The sequence below is a fragment of the Adiantum capillus-veneris genome, chromosome 1, assembly GCF_014529385.1.
Source record: "Adiantum capillus-veneris isolate H3 chromosome 1, ASM1452938v2, whole genome shotgun sequence".
NCBI classification, from domain to species: Eukaryota; Viridiplantae; Streptophyta; class Polypodiopsida; order Polypodiales; family Pteridaceae; genus Adiantum; species Adiantum capillus-veneris.
The window spans coordinates 107786706-107813208 of NC_140931.1; positions in this window are offsets into that span (position 1 = coordinate 107786706).

Here is a 26503-nt window from a genome sequence, read left to right on the forward strand (position 1 = left end):
AAATAGTGCTTCCATGAGTCTAAGGCATGTAGAACTGCAAGGAGTTCTTTTTCGTATATGCCTAGAGCTTGCTCAACAGGGTCGAGCCTTCAGCTCTCATAGCCTATGGCGTGCCCTTCTTGGAGCAAAACAGCTCCAGGGCAATCACCACAAGCATCACATTGGACCTCAAATGGTTTTGAGAGATCCGGTAGTGTAAGCACAGAATGAGAGATAAGCTTTTCTTTAAGATTTTCGAAAGCATTGTTCTCCTTAGCAGACCATCTATACCTAGCGCTTTTCTTTGTTAGGTCATGTAATGGTCCCGCAATTTGTGAGAACTTTTCTATGAAGCGTCTATAGTATGCACACATACCTATGAAGCTTCTTAGTTCATGCATATTCCTTGGTTTAGGCCATCCTTTTATTACCTCTAACTTGGATGGATCCATTTGGATGCCATCTTGAGAGATAATGTGACCTAAATACTGAATCCCTTGCAAGAAAAATTCATTTTTCTTTCAATTAACATAAAGTTTATTCTCTCTTAAAACTTAAAATATTACCTGGAGGTGTTGCTTGTGTTTCTCCAATGAATTAGAGTAGATGATAATATCATCAAAGAACACTCCAGTGAAGGTTCGATGAGGCCTGAACAGCTTCTCCATCAAGCAGTTGAATGTGGCTGGTGCATTGGTCAAGCCAAAAGGCATGACAATGTATTCGTAAAGCCCAAATGTAGTGCGAAACGCGGTCTTTACAATGTCTTGATCAACTATCCTTATTTGATGATAGCCACTCTTTAGGTCAACCCTACTGAAGTAGTTCGATCCTTGTAGCTTATCAAATAGGTCTTCTACCCGTGGAACGGGAAACCTATTCTTGATAGTGATCCTATTTAGTGCTCTATAGTCGACACACATACGATATGTGCCGTCTTTCTTTTGCACTAATAGCACAGGTGAGAAAAATGGAGATGAGCTAGGCCTAACCATGCCCTTCTCAACTAACTCATGCACTTGCCGCATAATCTCCTCTTGTTGATCTTGAGAAACTCTATAAGGAGGTTTATTAGGTGGTGAACTTCCTGGAAGAAGTTCAAGCATGGTCATTATTACCTCGTTTAGGAGGTAGCTCACAAGGGATGTCTTCAATAAAAACATCTTGAAACCCCTTGAGAAAATTGGATAACTCTAATTCCTTTTGGTTGCTTTTATTTTCGTTTGTTAAAGCATTAGGTTCATTTTGAGAATCTTTAACAAAAATCATGTACACGGAAATAGAGCTCTTTATTGACTTGTTGAAAGCTGGTGTATGTACAATGGGGATGGTGTTACACATTTCCTTAGCATCTATATACATGTCTTTTTCCCTGAACTTAAAGGAGATTTTCCTTTCAGGAAATTTAACATCGGCAGCCAGGCGGTCAAACCATGGTGCCCCTAGGATTACATCCTCATGCTTGAGAGGAGAGATAAAGAAGTCCTCTTTGTCCACATAGCCTTGGACATGAAGCCTCAATTTCCCAATTAAGGGAGTGACTGAAGCTTCTTGCCCCTTGAAGGCACTGTCTGCAGGTAGGACATCTCCCATCTCGTAGGATTGTATGCCTAGCTTGGTGGCTAACTCCATAGATATAAAATTGTGAGTAGAACCAGGGTCAAAGAGAATAAAAGCATCATGTTCTCTTACCTTTCCCCAAGCATGGCATAGAGGAGATCCTTTGTGGTGAGTTTGGTGAGTCTCCTCCTCTTGGATTTCAACCAAGGAAGCTCTAGGAGGATCTTCGCGGTTGTTCTTTTGGGGACAAGCGCGGTACGCATGCCCTTGTTCGCCGCACTTGAAACACCGGTTATCCTTACGATAACACTCAAGATCTTCAGGAGAGAGTTTATTCTTACCTTTGTAAACTCCCTTCTCTTTAGCTTTGTTGGAGTTGCCCTTAGGATACTTTTGGACATTGTCCTTCCCCTTAGGCTCATTGGAACCCTTATTTTCCGGGGGCTTATTATTTCTTTTTGCCCCCGTTTGGAAATTGATTCGAGAGGCGACCATAGTGTGGTGTATTACCGCTGATATGGTACGTGGTCTTTGGGAGTTGACATACTCCGCCGTTTCTTCGGTTAAGCCCGCATAAAATTGTTGCTTTTGCTCTCCAAAATCCAACTTTTTGAAGACAGTGGCTTTGAGTTGTAGGTCCCAAAACTTGTCTACATATTTGTGGATAGATTCATTGGGAGAGAGTTTTAAGCTTCGCCATTTGGTGAGTACTTTGTCTTTGGCATCGGTGGCCAAAAATTGCTTCATAATGGAAGCTCTTAAAGCTTTCCATGTTCGTGGAGCTTCACCGTTGGCTCGTAGGCTAGACCACCATTGTCTGGCGGACTTTTGAAAGTGCATAGCTACATGGCATAGCTTAGAGGACTCCGTGAATTCCTCACCTCCAAACGCCGCATCGAATTGCTGGATAAAGGCCAAGACTTTGTCCGTAGCACCAAAGGTACCATCATAGGTAAGGAAAGAGATGCTCTTCCCTCCCTCTTTGAATTTCTTCAACTTGGACGACCTCTTCCATGCGGCATAGGATTTCCTATGGCCTCTTCTTTTTGATGGTTCAAAGGTTGCACCATCACTTTCTTCAGAGGGTGAAGAATTTGAAGAAGGTGGAGAAGAGGGTGACCTCTTTCTCGCCTTTTTCTTGTCTTGATCTTTGTCATCTTCACCATAGTTTTCATAAGAGGAAGAGGATGAAGAAGATGGAGAAGAGGGTGTCCTCTTTCTCACCTTTTTCTTCTCTTGCTTTTTATCATCCCTCTTTGAATTGTGGTGGGGAGAAGAATATGATGGTCTTCTCCGCTTTGGTGGTGATGGAGAGCGTTTAGCCCGCCGTCTTCGTAGAGCCATCTCCGTCGAGGTGGCGGGAGATTCGCTTCTTTCTCGTTCCTTCAGTGGAGGCTCTTGAGTTCTTCTTTGGGAAGGAGATACATCATCAAGTAGTAAATTCTTGAGCCCTTCATAAGGATTCTCTTCTTCTTCCCGAATCGGAGAGAGACCTCTTTTGGTAGTCTCACAAGGAGGCTTCCTAGGTGTTCTCTCGTCATGGTGATTAGCTTGGAGAATCCCGTGAGCACGAAGCTGCCATTGAACTTCACTTTGGAGAGATGGATTGCCCATGGCTTGTTGAAGCATAGAAACAAGATAGTTAACAAGCATTGAAGCAACATTAGTAGCTGGCTCATGAGAAAAATAAAAGTTATCAACATTAATTTCACTCTCTTTACTATTGTCACCCATTCTAACAACTTTTAGGTGTAAAATGTTTCGGTGTACTTTGGCAATTCAAGCCCTAGTTGCTACTTCTCTTTACCCCTTTGGAAAAAGCACTCAAGCTACTGTACCCGCGGCTCCAATACCATTAATTGCAAGGAATATAAGAGAGGGTCTTTCGACACCAAAACAGCACCGGCTCCTGTCAAGCTTCTAATAGCTCAATAGTGGTTAGGCTGTAGGCAAGCCCCATATGACTCCACTATTAAGACCATAGCTCTCGACAGTGATGCCCCATTAACCGCACGAAGGCAGGCGCACTGCAAAGCTGAAAAATCCCTATTCTACTTACTCACAGGCAATTAATAATACCAACCATTTGTAGCTAGCTTGAGGACCTCCCTTCTTGAGCAAGAAAAGATAAACCTTGAGCTCTGATACAAATGTAACATTTAATGGCCTAATAACTTATGTGTAGCGGAAATTAGCATGAACATAGTGGGCATTTCATTAGAGTAGATTCCTAATGAGAATTACAAGAGTGCTTGGGTGGAGAGAGCAACAAAAAGCATAACACCTAGTTAGATAGCATCAACAATACTTTCAAAAGAGAGAGAAATTAAGCTATAGACAACAATTGAGGACCGGATTTGCATGGAGCCGGTCCCCCCTCCAAAAGGCTTTGTATTATGGTTTCTCCCATCAAGAGAGACATTGTACAATACAATTCTTTGTGTTCCTTCAAGACTAGCTAGTGCAATGAAGATGGAAGCTTCATGCACTAAGCAAAACACTTAATCAAACACAACTTGAATTATCCCCGTTCTCAGACCCAAGACCTCACACACCTTCGAAGATGGTGAGAGCTAGCAGGGTATGAGAGTAGATTGAGAGGAAGAAGGGGTATCTTACGAGAAAGATGTACATATCCTCACATAATCACTCATATTAGCATAGCTTAGCTTAGTAATTAGCTTGGTATAGAAGATGAGCATGCATTGAAGCTTGGATCTTAGTTGGATTTGCATCCACATGCCAAGAGAGTGTTGATGTAGGCTTCTATCTCACAAGCTTGGAGTAGGTGATGAGCTCTCCATTAAAGCTTGGGAGGAGATAGAGTATTCTTTCTTCACACATGGTCAAGTGTGAGTGTGTGTGTGTGTCAATGCCTTGCAAAAATCAGCCCCCTCTTTCTCTTGAACGAGCCCTCTTGCTAAATGCTCTTCCTGAAGCCTCATTGGCCTCCCCAAGTCAAGCCAATTACAATTAAGCAGCATAAGTGATAGCCTTCTGACATGTGTCCCCCTTTCCCCTTTTGTGAGAGCTTTAGGTAATTAAATAATTAAACTAAACTCTCATTGGACCCCTTTGCCTCCTGGCCAATAGGAATCAGGCAAGCCATGGGGCTCCTGAATGCTCATTGGACCCCTTGGGAGACTGCCCAATAGTCGTCTAGGAGACTTAATTATCATTGGTTTCTTTTATTAAATGTTTTTAAATTAATTAAACTAGATTTACTCTAGCTTAATTTTCATTGGTCCACTTCAAGGGTCATCCAATAGAAATTGGGCACACCTTGTGGGCATCTGGCCTAGGGAGCTGACATGTGTCCCTCATTCCCTTTGTGTAAAGGGAGCCTGTGTGTGTGTGTTTGGCTTTCTCTCTCATCCCTTACCTTTAGGGCTCACCCCCTCCCATGTAGGGATGTGCAAAGACTTTTAGGGCACACACAAAGCATCCAATTTTCCCTAGGGTTGACCTTTTGGACACAACCTTTGAATTTTGGAACCTTAGCATTTTGGAAGTCTTAATGGGCTGAACCTTTGGGTCTTTTTAGCCCATTGTTGCACATAACTCTTTTGCAGATGGCCCCTTCTTTGGATCCCTATTTTTCCTCCTTTGGATCCCTACTGTGTCCGGTCTGCTAGCTTAACCAATATTCTAGCTTTTTCTCCTCTGGCCTTCCCCACATTAAATGATCAGTTTAATATGACAAAATCATTTAGGAGAATTAGATATTGATTATTATGACATCTAGCATGGAATCATCAAACTTAGGAGCGATAAAAGTAGGCTTTACCATTTTGTCAAAAGTTGAGGTGGAAGGACTTGTAGTGTTTACTACCATCTTGTCCCGTCTTCTTTGTCATTTGGCAAGCAGTGAGACAGCACCTTCAACCTCGTTCCAGTCGGTCTTTAGTCCTTGCTCAGCATCTTTATCTTCAAGAAGAAGCTCCAAATTTTCTTGAAACTCTTTACCTGCATCTTGTAAGAAAAGATCCGTCTTCTCTGCATCTAGTGTGGCCCTTTCTGTCCTGGTGAGTTGTGCATAGCACCGCTCAAATTCCCTAAGTAGCTCTGTTATTGATAGTCCTTGCTTTGGCTTGACTACCCATTCTAAGAATGTCCTTTTGGTCACTCTCTCACAGTCCTCCATGAAATATTCCTCCTTTAAAGCTACTTTGAGTTCTTCCCAATTTCTCCCATGCCCATCTTTAATTACCCTAACATGCTCTCTAATTTCTGGAGCAACAACTAGCTCAAAGATTTGAATCATCTCACCTTCTGACACGCGATGCAGCTCCATCTCCTTCACCTACTCGCGCAAGTACTTGGTTACATCTTTGCCATTGAACTGATCCATTCTATTGACGATTGCTTGTATGGCCTTCGTTGCTGAAATCTCCCTTCTTTCAATGGCATGTTGTTGTTGCATGAACATTGAAAATGCTTGAAACATTTGCATTGTTGCTGGGTCAAAATGCATACCCTGTTGCTCAACACGATCACCCATGGTTATCCACAAAATCTCACCCTGGGAGTTTCACGTCGGGTTCACCAAAAATATGTCGAGAAATTTGCGGTCTTGCCAGGAAAGCACCGGGCTTATGGCTGTGAGAGTTTGTGAGAGAACTTAACAAAAACTATATGAAGGAGTTAAACCATAGATGCCATGAAGACTAGGGTTTGGAAAGAAGTGCAATCAAAGAAGACTCGCTCTTTCTCTCTTGCATTCACACACACAAAGAAAGAACACAAAAGAGAATGTCAAAACAATACGAAGATGAAAACATCAAGGCTATGGTCATATCGTATCATGGGTAATATGAAAGGTTTAATGGATGAGTTAATGGCATTCAATCTTGGCTGACCAAATAGGCTACGAATTGTTCTTTGGAATTTTAGTTTTGTGCTTACCATAATATATATATTTTGTCTAGTGATTGGGATGAATTGTGTGTACAAATCCTCTTGGTTCATAGCAAGATAACTACGCTTACATCAAAAGAAAAATTATAGTCTATGAGAGGTAGTATGATGGGATCCGGTGATAGAAGTATTTCATTGAGCCTTTCAAGGCCGAAGAGAAACACTATACGTTGTTGAAAGTGTATTTTACGGCTAATCCATACGTTAATTCTAATAGATCGTACAGAGTGAAAGCGATAGAAATGATCATCATGTGGGTTATTCATCTAGGATAGTATGTGAGAAATGTAGATATGAGAGAAGTGAAGAGATGAGAAGTTTCCCTCCCAAGCCCTATTCTTGCCCGTAGGCAATAAGGATACTGCGGGGAGAGATGTACCTGTAGCAAAGAGAACCTAGAGAGGATGAATTACTAAGAATGAGAGAGATAGGTTTGGTTAAGGAGATGAGATTAGATACATATATATATGTTGGATTAGAGATGAAAATGAAAACAACAAGAAATCAAGAAAACATCAATGTAGAACACATCTTACTTGAAACCCTTCGGCACCATTATTGATGGGAGAGAGAAGAAAAGGGGAGAATTCAACGTTGATTGATACGCCAAGTACAACACCTTCTTTGATTAGAGTTGATCTTCCAAGGATAGCGTACAAGAATGGCTAGTCTTCCTCTAGGAGAAAGTGTAGGCTTGGGCTTATGTTAATGGGGCTAAGTACAATTAGGCATTACTACTCACTCCCTCAAGAATTCCTCTCATCAATGGCTTGAATGCTTGAGTTTTTTTTCAAGGAAGAAGAGGTCCCCTTTTATAGGTGAAGGGAACTCCCAAGGGTTTACACAAGAAGAGAGGAGCCAGTGTGAATAGGAATTGGAAAAGTTGGAAATGAGCTATCCCTGCATGATGTGGGTAGACTGGGGTCCAGTATTTTGATCATATCTCCTCAACCGTGGCTCCAAATAAAAAAGTAAAAATATGGGCAGAAACTTCAGCTCATTAGCTATGATTTTCACTTTAAAATCATTTTCCAATTCGGATTGGAACCTTGTGTAAACAATTCATCAAAATAGGGTCCATTTCTGGCAGAAAAAGTCTTCCTGTGGTCCACTTAGCCTTGACTTTCATTTAATTCCAAAGGACACCTCATGCCATATTAAAGCATGACATTGCTCCCTGACAAATTTTTGTAATCATGCTTGCAATAATGCATTAAAATAAGTGTATCTTTGAAATCATGCCACCTAGTGTCCCACTAGGATTTGATTCCCTCCTAGTAGCTATTTAAAAAGAAATATAAGAAAAGTATAAAAAATACATAGAATATATACATATTGGAGTTTACCCTAGATATAGGATCTAGCTAGGGTGTGAGATGATAATGAGAAAAATAATAGGATGAGATAGAAGTCTTATTATTATACTTAAATATGCATATGTACATTATAGGAAAGATAATTATGTATCTAAAAAGTTACAAGATAGATCTTGTAGCATGCGTTCCCACTATGTACATGTTACAGCACGACAACGTTTCCTCTTCTTTGCCTCACTTCCAGTAGCAGACGTAGATGGAAGCTCATACTCCACCTTAGAGGGACTTAGATGAAGCACCCTCACTTGACCCCACCAAAGCCCACCATTTGAATTGCTCTATCACCAACATAGCAACGACAATAGAGCGACCAAGACTTTTTGGTGAGCTACTTTTGGGCCTGGAGGCATCTTGGGAGGGGTATGTAAGACAACTTTGGACTCATGGTAGCAAGCAATTTTGGGTAGAGGTATTATTGTGCCAGGCAGGGCCTAATGGATTACTATGCATGCTCTATTGGGGTAAGCCGTTTAGCTTACACTCGATACATGACCAACCATTAAAGCCAAGCATACCAACCATGCACCCTTATGTGAATGTAGCATCCCACTACATAGACTTCCCCAAAGACATGCTACTTTATAGTCACATGCTATTTTTAATAGCCACATGTGTTTTGGTACAACCACATTTTTCTTGACCTTTATTCCACATGTGATGAAAATCACTTTCTAGCATTAAATTTCACCTTTCACTTTGAGCTTATGTAAGGCTCTAAGGCTTAGCTTGTAATTTTCTCTATCAAGAATTTCTATTTTTAGTGAGTACACTCTCTCAATTCTAATACAATTATGTTCATTTCAATATGAATGCTTCACTTGTATATCCACCGTATCCTTTTAATTGGTATATTAGACCTCGCAATGTCATTAGTATTTTCTAATCACTCCATTCAATCCCAATCTACTCAACCCCCGTCCCTATGCTAGATTGAGCATCATCATATGCTTAATTGTTAATTATAACTTTCTTTATGTAGCAAAAAGCACCAGTAATCAATTTTGATTGTCCATACTCAAGCACTATAAGGTCATGGGTCCTATGGGCAAGGCCAATAGCATGGCCAGACAGTGTGTACACTAGGGAGAGGCTATAAGATAGCAGGTTGGGTGGAGACTAGCACACGCATTACCACGGCCCTTTCACTGGTATCCGAGCTATTTTTGGAGAAGAGGAAAAGTGGGTTACATGTGCATGCGAAGTGCTCCTTCTCTCCCACATTTGGCAAACAGTGACGTCTCCATTGTCCAGCAAAAAGAAGACAGACACAGTTTCCTGTGTGAAGCGCGCGCGGACAGACAACGATGGCTGACCGCGGATGCCCCACCTACGTCCTCAACAACGGGCGACCAAGGCAAATTGGACCGACAACTCAACGGCATCGAGGCTCCAAAGGCTTCCATGGGCTGCATGCGTAGAAAGGCACACTTAACCCTTGCATGAAGGAGGGTTGAATCCACCGCATGAGGGTAAGAGGCCAACACTTTACCATCGAGCTATTGACCCTTGTTGTGTATAACAAGGAAAGATAGCATACTTTTGTTGAAAGGAAAGCTAGAAGGAAAGGGAAAGCTTCAAACTTCAAGAAAGTAGTTTCACCCTTCCTTTTCACTTCTTGGAGGAAGGCAAGTTTTCCTCCAAAAATTCTTTTTTCCTCAAGGAGGTAGCTTCAAAGTGAACAAAAGCCTTCACAAAAATGACGATTTTTTGTGAAGAATCAACAAAGGTGTTCTTACGACGAACAACACTTGAAGTGCTCCATATCCCGCAAGGCGAGTTTTGCATGCAAAATAAATCGCGGAGCATACAAAACACAAAGACTTCATTTTATCTCTCTTTACATTAGTGTGTGTTTACCATGGCCAGTGAGGATGTCCCACCTACACACACTTTTGATTTTGAGTACGTAGATCAAAATCAGGGCACCATGGGTGTTGTTGACACTAATATGCATGATGATGATGATCTAGGAGATCATAGGCTTGTAGATATGCCTTCTTTGAAGACTTTGAAGCACCGCCAATGTGTACTTGAAAGAACCCTCTCTGCACTCAATGAAAATGTTACCAATCTTACGGAGTTAGTTGTGAAATTTATGAATTCACAAAACGACTTAAGGAGCCACAATTCAAGGGAACCAAGCTCGCACAACTCAAGAAGTCCAAGAGACAAGTGCTTCAGAATATGCAGAAGGTAGCAATGCATTACTTAAGAATATCACCATTCCTGCGTTTCATGGGGAAGAGTGTGATCGCAACAAGGATGCGATCAATACGGTCCTACACAATGGAGTGATATTCATAGATTGAGACACACCTCGGATATAAATACGATTGTGGAAACAAGTTTATCTCTTAATGTCAAGGCCTATAAGTGATGGCTGACATTTCGAATAAATGCCTGTCCTCCGTCTTGGGCTGCGTTTCCAGCTTCTTTCTCCAAAGATTTTTTGGAATCCAATGAAGAAGATAAGAATTGGTTAGCATGGGATGCATGCCGCATGTCTGGCCTCTCTCTCACACAGTACCTTTCAAAGTATCAAAAAATCATATTAAAACTAGAAGGTCTAGATGAATTCCAAAAGATACGGGGTTTTAATAGGGGTCTTGACAAAGACTATCGTCTTCATGTCAAGACCCAAAATCCAAAAAAATTGTAAGAAGCCATCAGTCATACCCAAAGATATGATGATGACCAAGAGAGAAAAAGAAATGTTTCCTACTCTAAGAATAATTTTGCTAAGAGCAATGTGGCTAAGAGCCAATGGTGAGGTAGATCTTCCACACGTTCCAAGAGGAATAAGAGACAATCTACATCTCCACACTCACAAGAGGCTAAGAAGCCTCAGCAATCATGAGATACTCCACGTGGGTCTCTCAGCACTGCCGATTTTGAGCGTGCGAAGAAACGCAATTTGTGTTTTAAATGTCTTTAGAACCAACATAAGAAGAAAGATTGTCCTCTTTTGCAAGGCAAAGAAAAGGCCATGCACACGGTGCAACACCTCACATTAGATTCATCTCCTAAATATTGTGTTGTAGAGGTTCTTCATATGGAAGAAAAGCACAAGTGTTGTGTGACTGCTTCAATATGGCAGTCCACATTTGGCCCCCATGATTTGATTCACATGCATGGCACTATTAACGGACTTTAGGGGATGATGGTGCAACTCATAACTTCTTGAACTATAAGCTAGTCTTGAACTTTTTCCCTGCTCTCACAAGTATGTGGTGGAGCAGATGTGTGGGAATGATAAAGAAGTATGGGACACGGTAGTTCAAGGGGTTGAGCTTATTGTTCAAGATCATACGATGACCCTTAACTTCCAAGTTATGAACATGGACCATGTTGATGTAGTTTTAGGACAGGAGTGGTTGCATGGTTTAGGAAACACATTGCACACTAGTTATGAACACAACGCCTTATCCTTCATAGCCAATCATAAACATGTGATTTTTCTTGGTGAGAAAAACATACCATCTTCACCTCTTATATGTACAGCCGAGCTTTCTATTTTACAGAAAGTAGATTTAATAGATGAAGTTTTTTTGTGTTACTGCTTGTCTCCAAGTCTTGTGAATTCTCAAGAGCAAAGTGCGGTGAATTCTAGTGATGGTATGCAAAGTGAAATGAATTCTAATGACAAATCTAACGAGCAAAGTGCTCTCAATTTTAATTCTATAGAGAAACTTGCTACTGTTGTAAAACAAACATTACAGGAATTACAAGATTATCCATCCCAGCATAACTCTAGTTTACTTTCTCCTTTTGCACGACAAAGGTTGACTCACTTACTCATGGAGTATAGTGATGTTTTATCAAGTGATTTACCACTGGGTTTACCCCCTACATGTGATGTGCAGCATGGCATAGATGTCTTGCCAGGCACTAAACTGGTGAGTAAACCACCTTATCGTATGAGTGCTAAAGAAGCCAAGGAGGTTGAGAGTCAGTTGGCTGACTACCTCGCCCGTGGTTTCATTAGACCTAGCACTTTGTTGGAATTAGGGTTGCATAGAAACGCACCCAGCTTGTTACTTAGTGTGCAATGAAAGATAGATAACCCTAGAGTGATGGGCGTATACACAATGATCGGGGGAAAATACCTCCTAAAGAGGGAGACACACATCACTACCCCATGTATCTGATAACAAATCCCCCCTGGAGTCATGCGGTGAACAAGAGCTGGAACATGAGTAAAGGGAAATGCCATGCCCTCGAGACATGATCACTCCACAAAGGGGAGTCAGCCCAAAGCTTTGAGGAAAGCTTCAAGCTTCTCACGAGACAATGCCTTTTTGAAAATATCTACAAGGTTGTCTTGTGTTGGCACATAAGCCAACCTGATCGCTCGTGCTGAGAGTCTCTCCCTGACATAGTGGTAATGCACCTCAATGTGCTTTGTGTGAGCACGAAAAACTGGTTTCCTCGCAACTCCCAATGCGCTCTGCTTTCACTGTGGATAGAGTTGGCAGTATCATGTCCAACACCCAAATCAGCCATAAGGCGTCCGAGCCATACACACTCAACTGTAGCTGAGAAGACTACCCTGTACTCAACCTCACAACTCGAAGTGGCCATAGTAGGTTGCTTCTTGCTCAACCATGATATACATGAACTACCAAGCATGAAACAAAAACCACTTGTGGACACTCGCGTGTCAAATTAACCAGCCCAATCTGAGTCCGAAAAAGCATGTAAGTCTGGCGGAAATGATCCCCGCTTGGGATAAAACAAGCCAAGATGTAAAGTGCCACGTACTAAGGTAGCAGAAAATCCTCTTGAAAGCCTACCAATGCTTAGATCCAGGGCTATGTATAAGTCTGCTGACATGTGAGACTGCAAACTGAATATCGGGACCTCGTGTTGCATACATAAATGAGGCAGCCAACAACAATTTGGTAAAGAGTGACATCAGCAAGATCACCAGCATCATGTAGACTCAACTTGAAACTTGTTTCCATGGGAGTGGTAATAGGTTTGCAATCCTCAAGTCCAAACTTTCATAGCAATATCTCTATGTAACTTTTCTGACACAAGGCAATACCACCATCACACTGCTTAAACTAAATACCCAAGTAATGATGCAACAGCCCCAAATATTTCATCTTGAAAGTAGTGTTTAAATCAGACTTAAATTCAGCAATATGTCCCCTCATTTGTTCCAGTGATCAGCAAATCATCGACATAAAGAACCACAATGAGAAGTACATCACCCTCACGCTTTACATACAATGTGCTTTCTGTTGGAATGTTACGAAAGCCTTGTTTGACCAAATGAGTGTCATCTTTCTCATACCAAGCACGAGGAGATTGCTTCAATCCATGCAAAGCCTTCTTACATTTGCACACTTTGTCCTCTTGTTCTTTTATGACAAAACTGTGAGGCTGCGTTACATAAACTTCCTGAAATATGTCACCATTCAAGAAAGGAGTAACAATGTATGATTGATGTACATCCCAACCAAAATGAGCTACCAATGCACATAGAAAACGTACAGTAGTCATACAACAAGTGGGAGCAAATGTCTCTTCATAATCGATGCCTTTTTGCTGTGCATAACCCTTTGCAACAAGTTGAGCCTTATGGTTATCGATCTCACCATCAAGCTTATGTTTCAACTTGTAAACCCACTTCGTACCAATGGCCTTTTTGACAGGAGGAAATCACATAAAGTCCATGTGTCATTTTAGATAAGTGCATCATATTCTGATTACATGGCAGCCATTCAATTTTTGAATTTTGTGCTTCATCAAAAGACAGAGGCTCCTCAACATCATGTAAGCTAGACACAGCCAAAGCATAACAATCTAATGCATAAGATGCATAACCAGACAAAGGTGCATCCAATTTACTGTCATGCATACCGAGACAAAGGTACGACTAGACAGAGGTGCATCCAGTTTACTATCATGCAAAGTGTGCACTAGCCATTTTGGCATACCTCTAGCCTGCTCATTCTCAGCCCTTTCCTCATCAAGTACATCATGTACATCTGCATCAGTAATAGACTGATCTGTAACATTTTCAAAAAACCCCATAGTCTGTTCATTTGCCTCATTGGAACTTACATTCATATTTCCACCACTGAAAAGAGGCAACAAAGTGTCATAAATGTCCTGCGAGCTTACATTACTGTCTCTAGTACATGACAACAAGGGTTGAACAGAATCTTCCACAAACACTACATCCCATGAAACCAGAATACGTTTTGTTTGTGGATGATACAACCTATAACCTTTGCTTTCAGCACTATAACCAACAAAAATACATTTGACAGCCTTGTCATCCAATTTTTTGTGCTATGTTTGTGGCACCAAAGCGTATGCCAAACAGCCAAAAACACGCATGTTCTCAATAGAAGGCTTTCTATCATGCCATGCTTCATATGGAGTAATAGACTACAAAGCTTTGGTAGGACACCTGTTTAGTACATAAGTGGCATACATGATGGCCTCAAGCCAAAAAGAATGCAGCAAAGCTTGACTTTTGAACATACATCGTGCCATTTCTGTCAGTGACCTGTTTTTCCTCTCAGCAACATGATTTTGCCAAGGTGTATAAGGCACTGTACATTGGTGTTTTATCCCACGACTAGCCAAAAATGCATTGAATTCATGAGACATGTACTTCCCCCCTCGATCGGAATGGAGGGTGACCATAGTACATTTCAAGACATTTTCAGCCATAGCCAAAAATTGTTTAAAGCACATAAAAACTTTGGACTTTGTTTTAAGCGTAAATACCCATGTATGCCTAGAGTAATCATCAATGAAACTTCAAGAGGCGGCAAAGAAGCAACCATATCAGATTTCTGCAAACACAGCAAACTGACAAAATTCAAATGACCAAAACTTGCATGCCAAGGTTTTGCATCTGAAATAGCCCTTGAATATGCAACAGCAGTTGCAAAATTTTGCCCACACTTTTCATACAAAGTGATCTTATATAGCCCACCACACAAAAGGCCAGATGCAACAATTTCATCACCAAAACTGAGATCATGAACTGTACATCTGTCATCCACAAATTTGACTACAAGTCCAAGTCTAGCAAGTGCGGATACAGACAATAATTCTTCTTGATCCCAAGTACATAAAGTGCATCAACAAGTGTGAAGGAACTGCCATTTACAGTAGTAAGCACAATCTTTCCAACTCCCTGAATCGGATAAGAGGCATTGTTGGCACAAGTGACTGAATTCCCATGAGGGACAGTCTCGAGAGAGGTAAACAATTCAGGATTGGAGGTAATGTGCTTTGTAGCACCACTGTCAAAATACCACACCTGTGAATCTGCAGCAAAACTGGCAAGCATGCATCATGAATAGCAGGATTGTAAGTGCACTCTGCTAAAATCCCATTCTGCATCAACATCAACAACACAGTCTCCTTTCACAGAAGACTCAACAATGGTTGCATTTGTAGTGGAACTAGCATTTGCAGTGGAACCACCCTCTTTCTTCTTTGCCTCTTTGGCCTTCAACTTACGACTTGATCAAGTGATCATTAGCTTTACAATAATGGAAACGCATTTTTTTTTTTCCCTTATCACCAAAATTTCTAGATAAATTGCTGCCAACAGAAGCATTAGAAATAGAATTTTTTCCACTTGCAGCAGAACCATAAGAAGTGGTTGTATTGTTGTTACCATCCTTTCTCTAAGAAGCAATAAAATCCTATTCAACTGCACACTGCCTAGTCCTGTTTTTTCTAGAAAATGACTCTTGCAACAGCAATGTGCATAATGCATCAAACTTGACAACTTCAGGATTTCCTTGGGTCATAAGTCTCCAAGTACTAGCAAAAGTATGGTAAGAATCTGGTAAGGCATCAAGAATAGTCTGCACAAGGGAACTGTCTAAAATGACTTCACCTACATAAATAAGTTGCTCATTGATATCCTTGACACTAGCAAGAAAAGTGTCCATATCATCTTCCTCATGCATGATCTTCGACTCCAGCTCTTTACGTAGCAAAGCAATTTTAGCCTCATTGCTACTTGCATAAAGACCAATCAAAATATCCCAAGCCTATTTTGTAGATTTTGTTGAATGAATGCGAGGAACAATGGTGCACTTAACAAACAACGCAATCGATGCATGATCCTGTGCATCCTTTACATCCAACCGAGCTTATTCTTCCGTAGGCAAAACAACTCTAATAGCAGCAATCCTTGCAGCAAGACCTGCAACATCCTCAACATCGCCTACATCCTCAGAACTAGGATGTACATCAATGCCCTGCACAATATTCTAGACGCCCTTTGACACAAGAATGTGTTGCATCATATAAGCCCACATAGGGTAATTTTCCCCATCCAACCTATCCTTAGTAGCAAACATCTTGAAGACATCTATGTTGTTGTCAGCCATGGTAATGCTGCACCTGATGTGAAAGTTGCTCGAAAATAGGAGAAACGGAGTGGGAACAACACGTGCTATATAGCACAAATTGTAGAAGACTGTAAGGTACCTATTATGCAAAAATCGGCATTGACTGAAATTTTGCACAAAATGACAAAATTGCCTGTGCAGACCTGCTTGTAGTGGAAACAGAGGCCGAAATGAGCCCGAATTAGAAATCTGAGCAGACTCAGCTCTACGAGCTAACCCAAAATATATGTCGACCTGCGATGTCTAGCCAAACCTCACTGTAATCGAAGAAAGTGAGCAGGCGTGTGCTGGAGCAGCTGACGACTAAGCCCGAGAGGACGTAACCTGCTCTGATACCAAGTGTTGGAATTAGGGTTGTAGAGAAACGCACCCAGCTTGGAGAATACAAAGGAAGCTCAAGACACACAATAGAGAGTGTGTTACTTAGTGTGCAATGAAAGATAGATAGCCCTAGAGTGATGGGTGTATATACAATGCTCGGGGGGAAAAACCTCCTAAAGAGGACAAAAATGCTCCGGCGGTCCTAGTGTGTTCACACACATCACTACCACATGTATACGGTAACACACTTCACCTTGGGCATCACCAATTCTATTGGTTAAAAAGAAAGATGGTACTATGCACATGTGCGTAGGTTATCGCGGATTAAATGCGATAACCATCAAGAACTAGTATCCTCTGCCTCCAGTGGATGAGTTGTTTGATCAACTCCACGGGGCAAGATACTATATAAAGATAGATCTTTTTCCAGGATACCATCGGGTGCATATCCTACTACAAGATATCTCCAAAACTACCTTTAGAACACGGTCGGGCATTTTGAATTTTTGGTTATGTCTTTTGGTCTAACCAATGTTCCAGCTACATTTATGACACTCATGGATAGTGTCTTACGTCCCTATCTTCGAAAATTTTTTGTGTTTTTTCTTGATGACATTCTCATTTACAGTAAGACTGAAGATGAACACATAGAACACTTACGGTTAGTGTTTGAACAACTACGAGCTCGCACGCTGTATGCTAAGCAAAGCAGGTGTGATTTCTTTAAAACAGAGATACATTACCTTGATCATGTGATCTCTTATTCTGGCATCAAGATGGAAACGGACAAGGGCGCTACCATTCTTGGATGGTCACATCCAAACACGATTGAGGAGCTTCAAATATTTTGAGGCATGGATGGATTTTATCGATAGTATATCCGTGACTATGCCAAAATCACTATTCCTATGACGGATCAACTTAAAGCGAAAGGTAAGACCTTTTCTTGGGAAGAAGTCCAAAAATGCAGTTTCAAACAGCTCAAGGTAGCTATAGCCACTGCTCCCATCCTAGCAATCGTCTACCCACTTAAGCCGTTTGTGGTAGAGACTGATGCTAGTGATAAAGCAATTGGTGTGGTACTTCTCCAGGAGGGAAGACCTATAGCCTTTGAAAGTAAAAAGCTAGATAGAGCTCAACATAACTATTATGTCTATGAGAGAGAGATCGATTCCATAATTCATGCTTTACAAAAGTGGCGAAACTATTTATATGGTGCCGAGTTTGAAGTAGTTTTTGACCATGAAAGTATCAAATGGTTTACTACTCAAACGGACTTGAAGGACCGTAAATCTAGATGGGCCGAAATCCTTCAATATTATGATTGTAAGCTACGATATCACAAGGGGATATATAATGTAGTAGCAGATGCACTAAGTCGGATGCCTCAGATTAATTCACTTGCTTTCACAAAAATAAAGAGTGGATTTTTAGAGTCATTACGTGGCAAGTGTGCACAAGATCAATCATATACTAAAGTGTGGAGTGCAATTTTAAAAAGGGATCCCTCACACTCACATGTCTCTAAACAGCCAACTCAACATGTCTCTGCACACGCAGATAAAAACTCCAACACACAGAGCTACTCCTACTCAAGAAGAGCTTAAGCGATGGAAGATTTTTTCCATTGATGATGGCTACTTACTCCACAAGGGTAGAGTATGTGTGCCAAAGGACTCTGACACTAGGTTCCAAATCTTATTTGAGTGTCACGATAGTCCAAGTGCTAGTCATCCAGGTATTGGTAAGACGTATGCCTTAGCTCGATGACAATTTTATCGGCCGGTCTTACATCATGATGTTCAAGAGTACGTACTAAACTGCCAATTATGCCAAGTTGATAAGGCAGAGTGCCTCAAGGTAGGTGGCCTTTTACATCCTTTAGAGATTCCACAAGGTAAGTGGGAGAGTATCTCTATGGATTTTGTAGTAGGACTACCTACTACTAATCGTGGCCATGATGCCATTTGGATAATTGTAGACCGTCTCACAAAGATGGGTCGATTCATCCCCACTAAGACTATGGTTAAGACACCAAAATTAGCACGGCTATTTGTAGAGAATATATATAAACTCTAAGGTCTCCGCGGCTAGTATCATTAGTCACATAGATCTAAAGTTCGATAATCACTTCTGGGGAGCTATGTTCCAAAAGTTGGAAACTAAACATAATCTAAGTACGGCTGATCATCCAAAAACGGATGGTCAAAGCAAAAGAGTTAATCAAGTGCTATAAAATATGCTATGAGTGTAGTTAGCGAGAAGCAAACCAATTGGAAAGACTACTTACCTGTATTGGAATTTGATTATAATAGCTCAAAGAATGTGACTACAAGGTTTAGTCCATTTATGCTTTTATATGGATTTCAACTTAGATCACCCATTGTGGTGGGGTTGGCTAAGGAGAAGATACAACAAGCGAAGGATTTTCTCCAAGACCATTTTGACATGCTTCGAGTTGCTGGACAAAATGTTAACCAAGCTCAAGATTGATATAAGAAGTACGCAGATGAGCATAGTCTCTTGCTACTTTCAAAGCAGGAGACAAGGTTTTCCTCAAAGTTTCGGAGCATTTAGAAAGTCTGAAGACGGGAAAAGTTTATAAACTTTCACCACGCTATTGTGGACTGTTTACCATTCTGAAACGTATAGGTCAAGTGGCCTATAAGATAGCTCTCTCAGGGTACTCACGAGTTCATTTTGTTTTTCATGTTAGCCATTTATGAAAATAGCTAGGATAGAATGATAATGTCATTGACACAGGTGTGTTAGTTGACCTTATCAAACCGCCAAGCATTCCTCATGAGCCCGAAAAGATTTTGGATTCTCATGAGCTTCACACCAGACATCATGTCAGACGACAATTGTTGGTAAAATGGCTAGATAGACCTGAAGAAGGTTCTACATGGGAGAATGTCTCCGCACTTAAGAAACATTTTCCTACTTTCGCTTTTTAGGACGAAAATGATTCTCCAAGGGGGGGGGTAATGTAAGGACATGGGTCATATGGGCAAGGCCACCGGCATGGCCGGATAGTGTGTACACTAGGGGGAGGCTATAAGATAGCACGCCTGGGTGGAGACTAGCACACACATTACCACAACCCTTTCAAGCACGTTCTTGGATTTTCTCCTTGATCCACTACCCTTTGTGTTAATCTGCAATTAATTAGCCTTTGTGTGTAGGTTGCATTTGCATTTAGATTGCGTTGGATTCAAGCTACTCCATTGAAGGCCACGAATACACATTTTGAATCCATTCAATTAAAAGTTGCACCAATAAATTGAAGGGACACACTTATGTGTGTATGTATCATCGGCATTAACTTTGGATCGAGCCCATCTACACAAATTTTGAACTAAGATTCGCTAGCAATTAATGCCTTGATTGAATTATAAGCTTTTAAGCTCAATCTTTAGTTTTTCCAGAGGGAAGACTTAAAAGTTTTGTGTGTGTGCAATTGAAAGTATGTAATGCCAAAAGCATTTTCAGGTGGAAGTCGAGCTTTAAATTTTTTGGGAATTCAAAAGGTGGGAAGGTAGCTTTTGTCTTTAAAAGTGCTTGTTTGGCTTTATAAAAGAGCACAACTTACAACAAGGACATATAAACCTATTTTGGGATTCCCATCAAAAAATCCTTAAGCTCTTATTATAAAGAGTGTTTTCCATGTGCTGAAATGATCCTACTCACCACCTCAAATCCAGCCTAAAAGACCACTCTGATACAGTTGATACTTATTTTTTAATCTCAAAGACGGCATCAATTCAAATCAAGCTCAAGGGGGAGTGTCCCATTGCATACGAGCTTCTAGGCTTTGAGGCCAAGCGTTACTTCCTGGCGTCTCCACACGAGACCCAAAGACAAAATAAACGTCAGTATTACCCAATTATGAGATTGTCAAAACCCAAATAGCCCCAAGCCATGCGTTCACACAAGTATTGTCACATTGTGAACAAAACTACTACATCCATATTTGCATGTACACAAGAACTATATCCACCAATAAGAAGGGGGATGCACTTAACTGGTGTTTCCTAAAAGATAATGCTAGGAACCAAAAAGAGTCCTAGAGATTAACATAAGGAAAAATACAACATAAAAGGGGAACCAATACAACAGTCTAGTATGAACCGCTAGTGAGTGAGGTGTATAGATAAGTGTGCCATCACTTTGGTAGGTAGACCAACTCGGTGTAGTTCAGTTGTGGTATCACTACTGACAAAGATATGCATATCCACCAAGGTGCACCAGTTGTCATGATTGTTGGTGGTAGTTATCCAGGAGTCGTAGATGTTGAACATCTTAACACGCCCCCTCAAGCTCAAAACCATCTCTTGTATGCCAAGTATCTCTCAGAACCACCGTAGCTTTGCCACTCCAAGGGCCTTCGTGAAGATATTTGCAACCTACTCATCCGTTGCGATGTACTCCAGGTCGATGTCGCCTGCTAAGACCCTCTCTCAAATGAAGTGGTAGTGCACTTCAATGTGCTTTGTCTTGGCATGAAACAATGGGTTTTGTCCCAATTGTATGATGCTAAGCTTTTCACAATTATTAGGGAAAGTTTGGACTCAAGTTTGGTCCTTTTAGCACTAAAGATAGAATGCAACGCGACCAATGGATGGCGGGCTACCGTAACGGTAGCTTGGATTCTCCTTGTTTTTATCTCAAACTTCAACATTTTCAAAAAACAATTTTTAGTTGCTTAAAAAACCTTAACAATAATATACATTGTGATTTGCTCAAATATTTCTTGTCAGGGCCAAATATAGGACAAATGTACCATGACTCACACTCAATGCAGTTGTGTGCACTTTTTTGATAAGAGAGACTTCATAGTATTCCCGCTCATTCTCATTCATTTGCACTCAACTAACTATTATGCTTGCATTTGATTGTATTGTGTTTGCACTACAAAACACTCCACCTCTCAATCTCTGTTGTGCATCTTGCCATAGAAGAATCACTAATGAAGAATAGAAGATCTTGACGACCATCCGCAAGTATTAAGTCTGTCAAAATTTTCAACAGCTTCGATTTGGACAACGGTCAATGGATTTCCACCACCATTAAAGTTGGAAGTCGGGTTCTCCTATAGATGAGGAAGAGAAAGCGCATGGGCAACGAGTTTGTGAACAACTAAAGGTAGGGTGAAAAAATTTTGCTTGTCACAAACAAGCAAAACAGTCAAAGAGGTTCTCATTGAACATGCATCTATGCACTCAGATTTGCATCTACAAACAACACCGATAGGATTTCCAACAAACCAACAAAATTGTAAGTTTTCTTTTATCCATAATAGATTTTTACTCTTCACTCATGTATTGTGTGTTTAACCTGCCAGTTGTAGATATTTATCCTACTGGCAGTTAGTGGATTGCATTATTTGCATTTTTTGTACATTCCATGCAACTGTGGAAGAGCCACTCTATAACACTGGCACCAGAAGAGTGTTGGCTGAAAGGGGGGTTTTCTTCTTCGAACACCTTTGGTTTTTTTTCTTTTTTTTTGTGGTGTTGTGCGTATATGCGTGTGTGTGTGTATTGGTGCATGAGGGCGGATGTGTATGTTTGTGTGCGTAAACGTGCGTGGGAAGGGGGGGATTATTATTAATATATATACAGTATATATTTTTTATTTTTATTTTTTTTTCGTCGATGCTTGACAACCGGTTGCCTGCCAAACTACGCAAGGCGGATGGGGGGGGAGATGGGGTCAGAGAGAGAGCGTGGGTGTGTGAGGTGTGTGTGTGTGTGTGTGTGTGTGTGTGTGTGTGTATGGGAGAGAGAGAGAGAGGGATTCTACTACGGCCTGAGCACCCGTGAGAGAGAGAGAGAGAGAGAGAGAGAGAGAGAGAGAGAGAGAGAGATCTTACTGCTGCAGGTTCGTGCACAGCGCCAGAGGGGAAGAGGGCTTGTGTGTGATGGTGTGTGTGTATATGTGTGGGTGGAGAGAGAGAGAGAGAGAGAGAGAGAGAGAGGGGGGGGGGTTCTACTCTTGCTATTCGTGAGAAGGAGAGAGATAGAGATTGGTCTGCGTGGCCTGAGCGGCCGAGAAGGGGAGAGAGAGAGAGCGTCGGGCTGAGAGAGAGAGATTGTGAGGGAGAGGGAGGGATAAGGTGTGTGGATAATAGAGAGAGAGAGAGAGAGAGTGTGTATTTCCTACGCCTCCATAGGCTCATGAGAGAGAGAGAGAGAGAGAGAGCGTGAGGGAGAGAGAGGGTGAGGTCCGCGCCTTGTGGGCCGCCGGACAAGAGAGTGAAGGAAGGGGGTGGGATGAGGCCAAGGGGAGGGTGAGGCGAGCGGGTGAGGAAGAGGGGGGAGGGGTTGGGGAAAGAATATTAGCGGGCCAAGGTAGGGGGGTAATGAGAGTGGGGGGGGGGGGGGGGGGGGGGGGGGGTGTGTGTGTGTGTGTGTGTGTGGCGGGGGTGTAAAGGGTGAGTGTAAGAAAACGGGAGAGCGGAGGGGGGGGGTTTCCATGCGGCTCACACAGAGGGAGCACAAGAGAGGGGTCGGGGGTGAGTGCTCAAAGCTTGCGCTGGACGGGGGGGGGGCTTAATGAGGGTGGGGGGGGGGGGGGGGGAAATAAGGTTTTTTATTTTTTTTCTTTGATTTTCGAAAGTTGGCTATCATTAGCCCTCTCCCTTTGGCTAGAGGCATTCATGCTTCTAGCCCTTCTTCTGCTTCCTCAGCTATAGAGTTAGAAGGTTCTCCCTCCTCTAGAATGTCTAGCAGGAATTGTGGGTCAAACCTAAGAAAATACCTTTTCAGTCTCCATCCATTGACCCTAGTCTTGTGAATTCTCCCATCTGCTTCCATTAGCTTATAGCTGCCATTGTCATAGTGTTTCTTGATGATGAATGGTCCTTCCCATCTAGGTTGGAATTTCTTATCCTTCCTAGTGTCAAATATCTTGTCGTATCGCAGTACTAACATGCCTCTTTCCAGTCCCTTTTCTTTAAGACCTTGATTGAAAGTGAGCCGGCATCGTTCTACCTGTGCTGCATAGTGATTGATTGCATCTTCCCTATCCAGTTGGAGTCTCTCCAGATCCAAGATGTGGTTTTGGAGGTTTACAATCGGACGATGTGTCTGGCTAGCCAAAACTCGTAAGCTGGCTATTTGTACCTCAATGGGTAGAATTGCCTCCTTCCCATAAACTAGATGGAAAGGAGTGAAACCTAGTGATGTTCGGAACGTTGTTCTGTAGGCCCAAAGAGCTTCCATGAGATGTTTATCCCAGTCCCCTGTGTGGTTGTTCACCTGTTTTGTGATGATTTTGCAAATCATTCTATTTACCTTCTCTGCCAGACCATTGCATTGTGGATAGTATGGTGTCGAATGCCGACGTGTGATGCCTAACTTCTTCATTAGTTCTCCCACCAAATCACCTCTGAATCCTGGTCCTCTATCTGATATTATCTCAAGGGGAGTGCCAAAACAGCAAACGATATGCTCAAAAATAAACTTTTCCACCTCTTGGGCTCTAATGTGGGTGGTGGCCATTGCTTCTTCCCATCGATTCATGTAGTCTACACCCACTATGATGTACAGTTTACCTGATTGGGCCCTTGGTAAAGGACCGATTGCATCTATTCCCCATTTCTCAAAAGGACCATACGAGATGATAGGGGTTTGTGGCTCGTAGGTTAACGTGCGATCACTAGCCACTTGACAAGTCTTGCATGTTTTACACCAATGGTGTACATCCCTGTTCAAACTAGGCCAAAAGTATCCTACCTGTAGAATCTTCCTACTGGTGATATCTACAGCAAAATGACCGCCGCAGACGCCGTCATGGAAACTTGAAATTACCTCTGTGATTTCACTGGAGGTTGGCACCCGCCTGAGAATTTGATCTTTGCCCTTACAATACAAGTGGTCGTCTATAAGGCGGTACCTATTAGCCTTCCTTACCACTATTTTTGGCCTTTGGTGTGTCCTGCTGGACATTCTCTAGTATCTAGAAAACTGATGACATCAGGCATAGCATCACTACCTTGGAAGAGGGGTAGTTTTAATTTGATCGCCCCTATGGGAACGTCTTGTATTCTTTCTTTAGCTAGCGCATCTGCCCCTTATTTTTATGCTCTGGGGACATGGAATAATTTCACTGCTTCAAACTTCTTTAGAAGGTCCTTAACTTGGCAAAGTTGACCAAGTAAAACCTCATTTTTACAATCCCAGGTTCTATTTATCTACCTTATCAAAAGCAAAGCGTCGCCGAACACATTTAGGCGCTGAATTCTTTGTGAAATACATTGCCCCAACCCAAGAATTAGGGCTGCATATTTTGCTTCATTGTTGGAGTGGGAGTGTAATAACTGCCCCATGGAGAATACTCTTTCTTACCGTTCATTGAAAATGACCATGCCTGCTGTTGCAGACTGATCCATTGTTCTCTTTTATGCTCCGTCAAAGAAAAGAGAGTGAGCTCTCTCTAGACTAGGACTCTCTATCGTTGGTGTTTCTTCCTTTGCTTCCGTGTTGACCTTCAACTTCTTCTCATAATGGCGATGAGTGTAATTCCTGCTAAACTAGCCCTGGTGGAGTTTTCTACCTGCATGGTGTAGTCAAACTCTTGTAGTCTAATTAACCACTTTGAGATCCTAGACGAGACATCCATGTGTCACATTAAATATGGGAAAACCTCCTCCATTGTTAGGATTACAAAGGGTCTAGGCTGGAGATAGGAGCGGAACTTTGTGGTAGCGAACATTAGTGCCAGAACCATGTGTTCTACTTCGGTAAATTCTTTTTCTTATGGGGTCATGACACGACTAGAGAAGTAAATAGGGCGCATGAAAGAAGTTTTGGGATCCTTTTGCATTAGCACTACTCCGAGTGTATCACTTCCCACACTAGGGTTCACATAAAATGGCTCGTCCACTTAGGAGGTGAAATAGTGGGAAGCTTAGCTAGGATTTGCTTCACCTCAGTGAACTGCTGCTCATTTTCTTCACTCCATGAGAAGACATCCCTCTCAGTGAGTTGTTGTAGGGGAAGGACCACTTGAGATAGCAGGTGAATGAACCTACTTAAGTATCTTACCTTCTGAAGGAAAGAAACCAGCTGCTTGGTGGTGGTGGGTGACGATAAAGATATCAGGGCCTGAATCTTGCTAGGGTCTACCTCGATTCCTTTTGTTGAAATTACATGACCAAGGAGAGTGACTTTGCTCTAACCAATGTGACACTTGTCCACATTGAGTTGGCCACCCAAGGTTTGCAGCCTAGTTAAGCCATCATAGACTTTGCTTAAATGAAGGGCTCGTGAGCTATAAATGCAAAAATCGTCTATGAAAACCCTTATTGATGTTCCAAAGTAGGGTTGGAAAACAAAAGTCACATAGCGTTGAAATGTGACCGGGGCGTTAGTGAGGCCAAACGGCATCACTCTCTAGGCAAAACATCCCCAAGGTGTGATGAAGGTTGTCTTCTTCTAATCCTCCTCTGCAATGCTAATCTGGAAGTATCTTGAGTAGCCATCGCATACTGTGTATCGCTCGTGACCTGCCACTTCATTGAGTATTTCATCCTGGAATGGGAGGGGAAAGTGGTCCCTCTTCGTGGCTGCATTGAGAGGTTTATAATCCACACAGACTCTCCACCTACCAATTTTTTTTGGTGTGACTACTACTGGGGAGACCCATTCTGAGTCTTCGACAGGATAGATGAAACCTGCTTGTAGCAAACTTCTCACTTCTTTAAGCAATGCCTCTTATTGGATTACTCCAAGTCTTCTGAGCTTTTGTACTACGGGTTTACTGCCTTCCTTGAGCTTTATGTGATGTTTTACTACTATAATTCCTATGATCTTATCATAGACATCAATGAACAAAGTAGTGAAGTTACCTAGCATGGAGACGTACTCCTTTCTTTCTTCATTGGTTAACTCATTTGAGAGCTTTTTTTGTAGCTTACCTGCATCCTCCAAGGACTGCATACCTGATGAT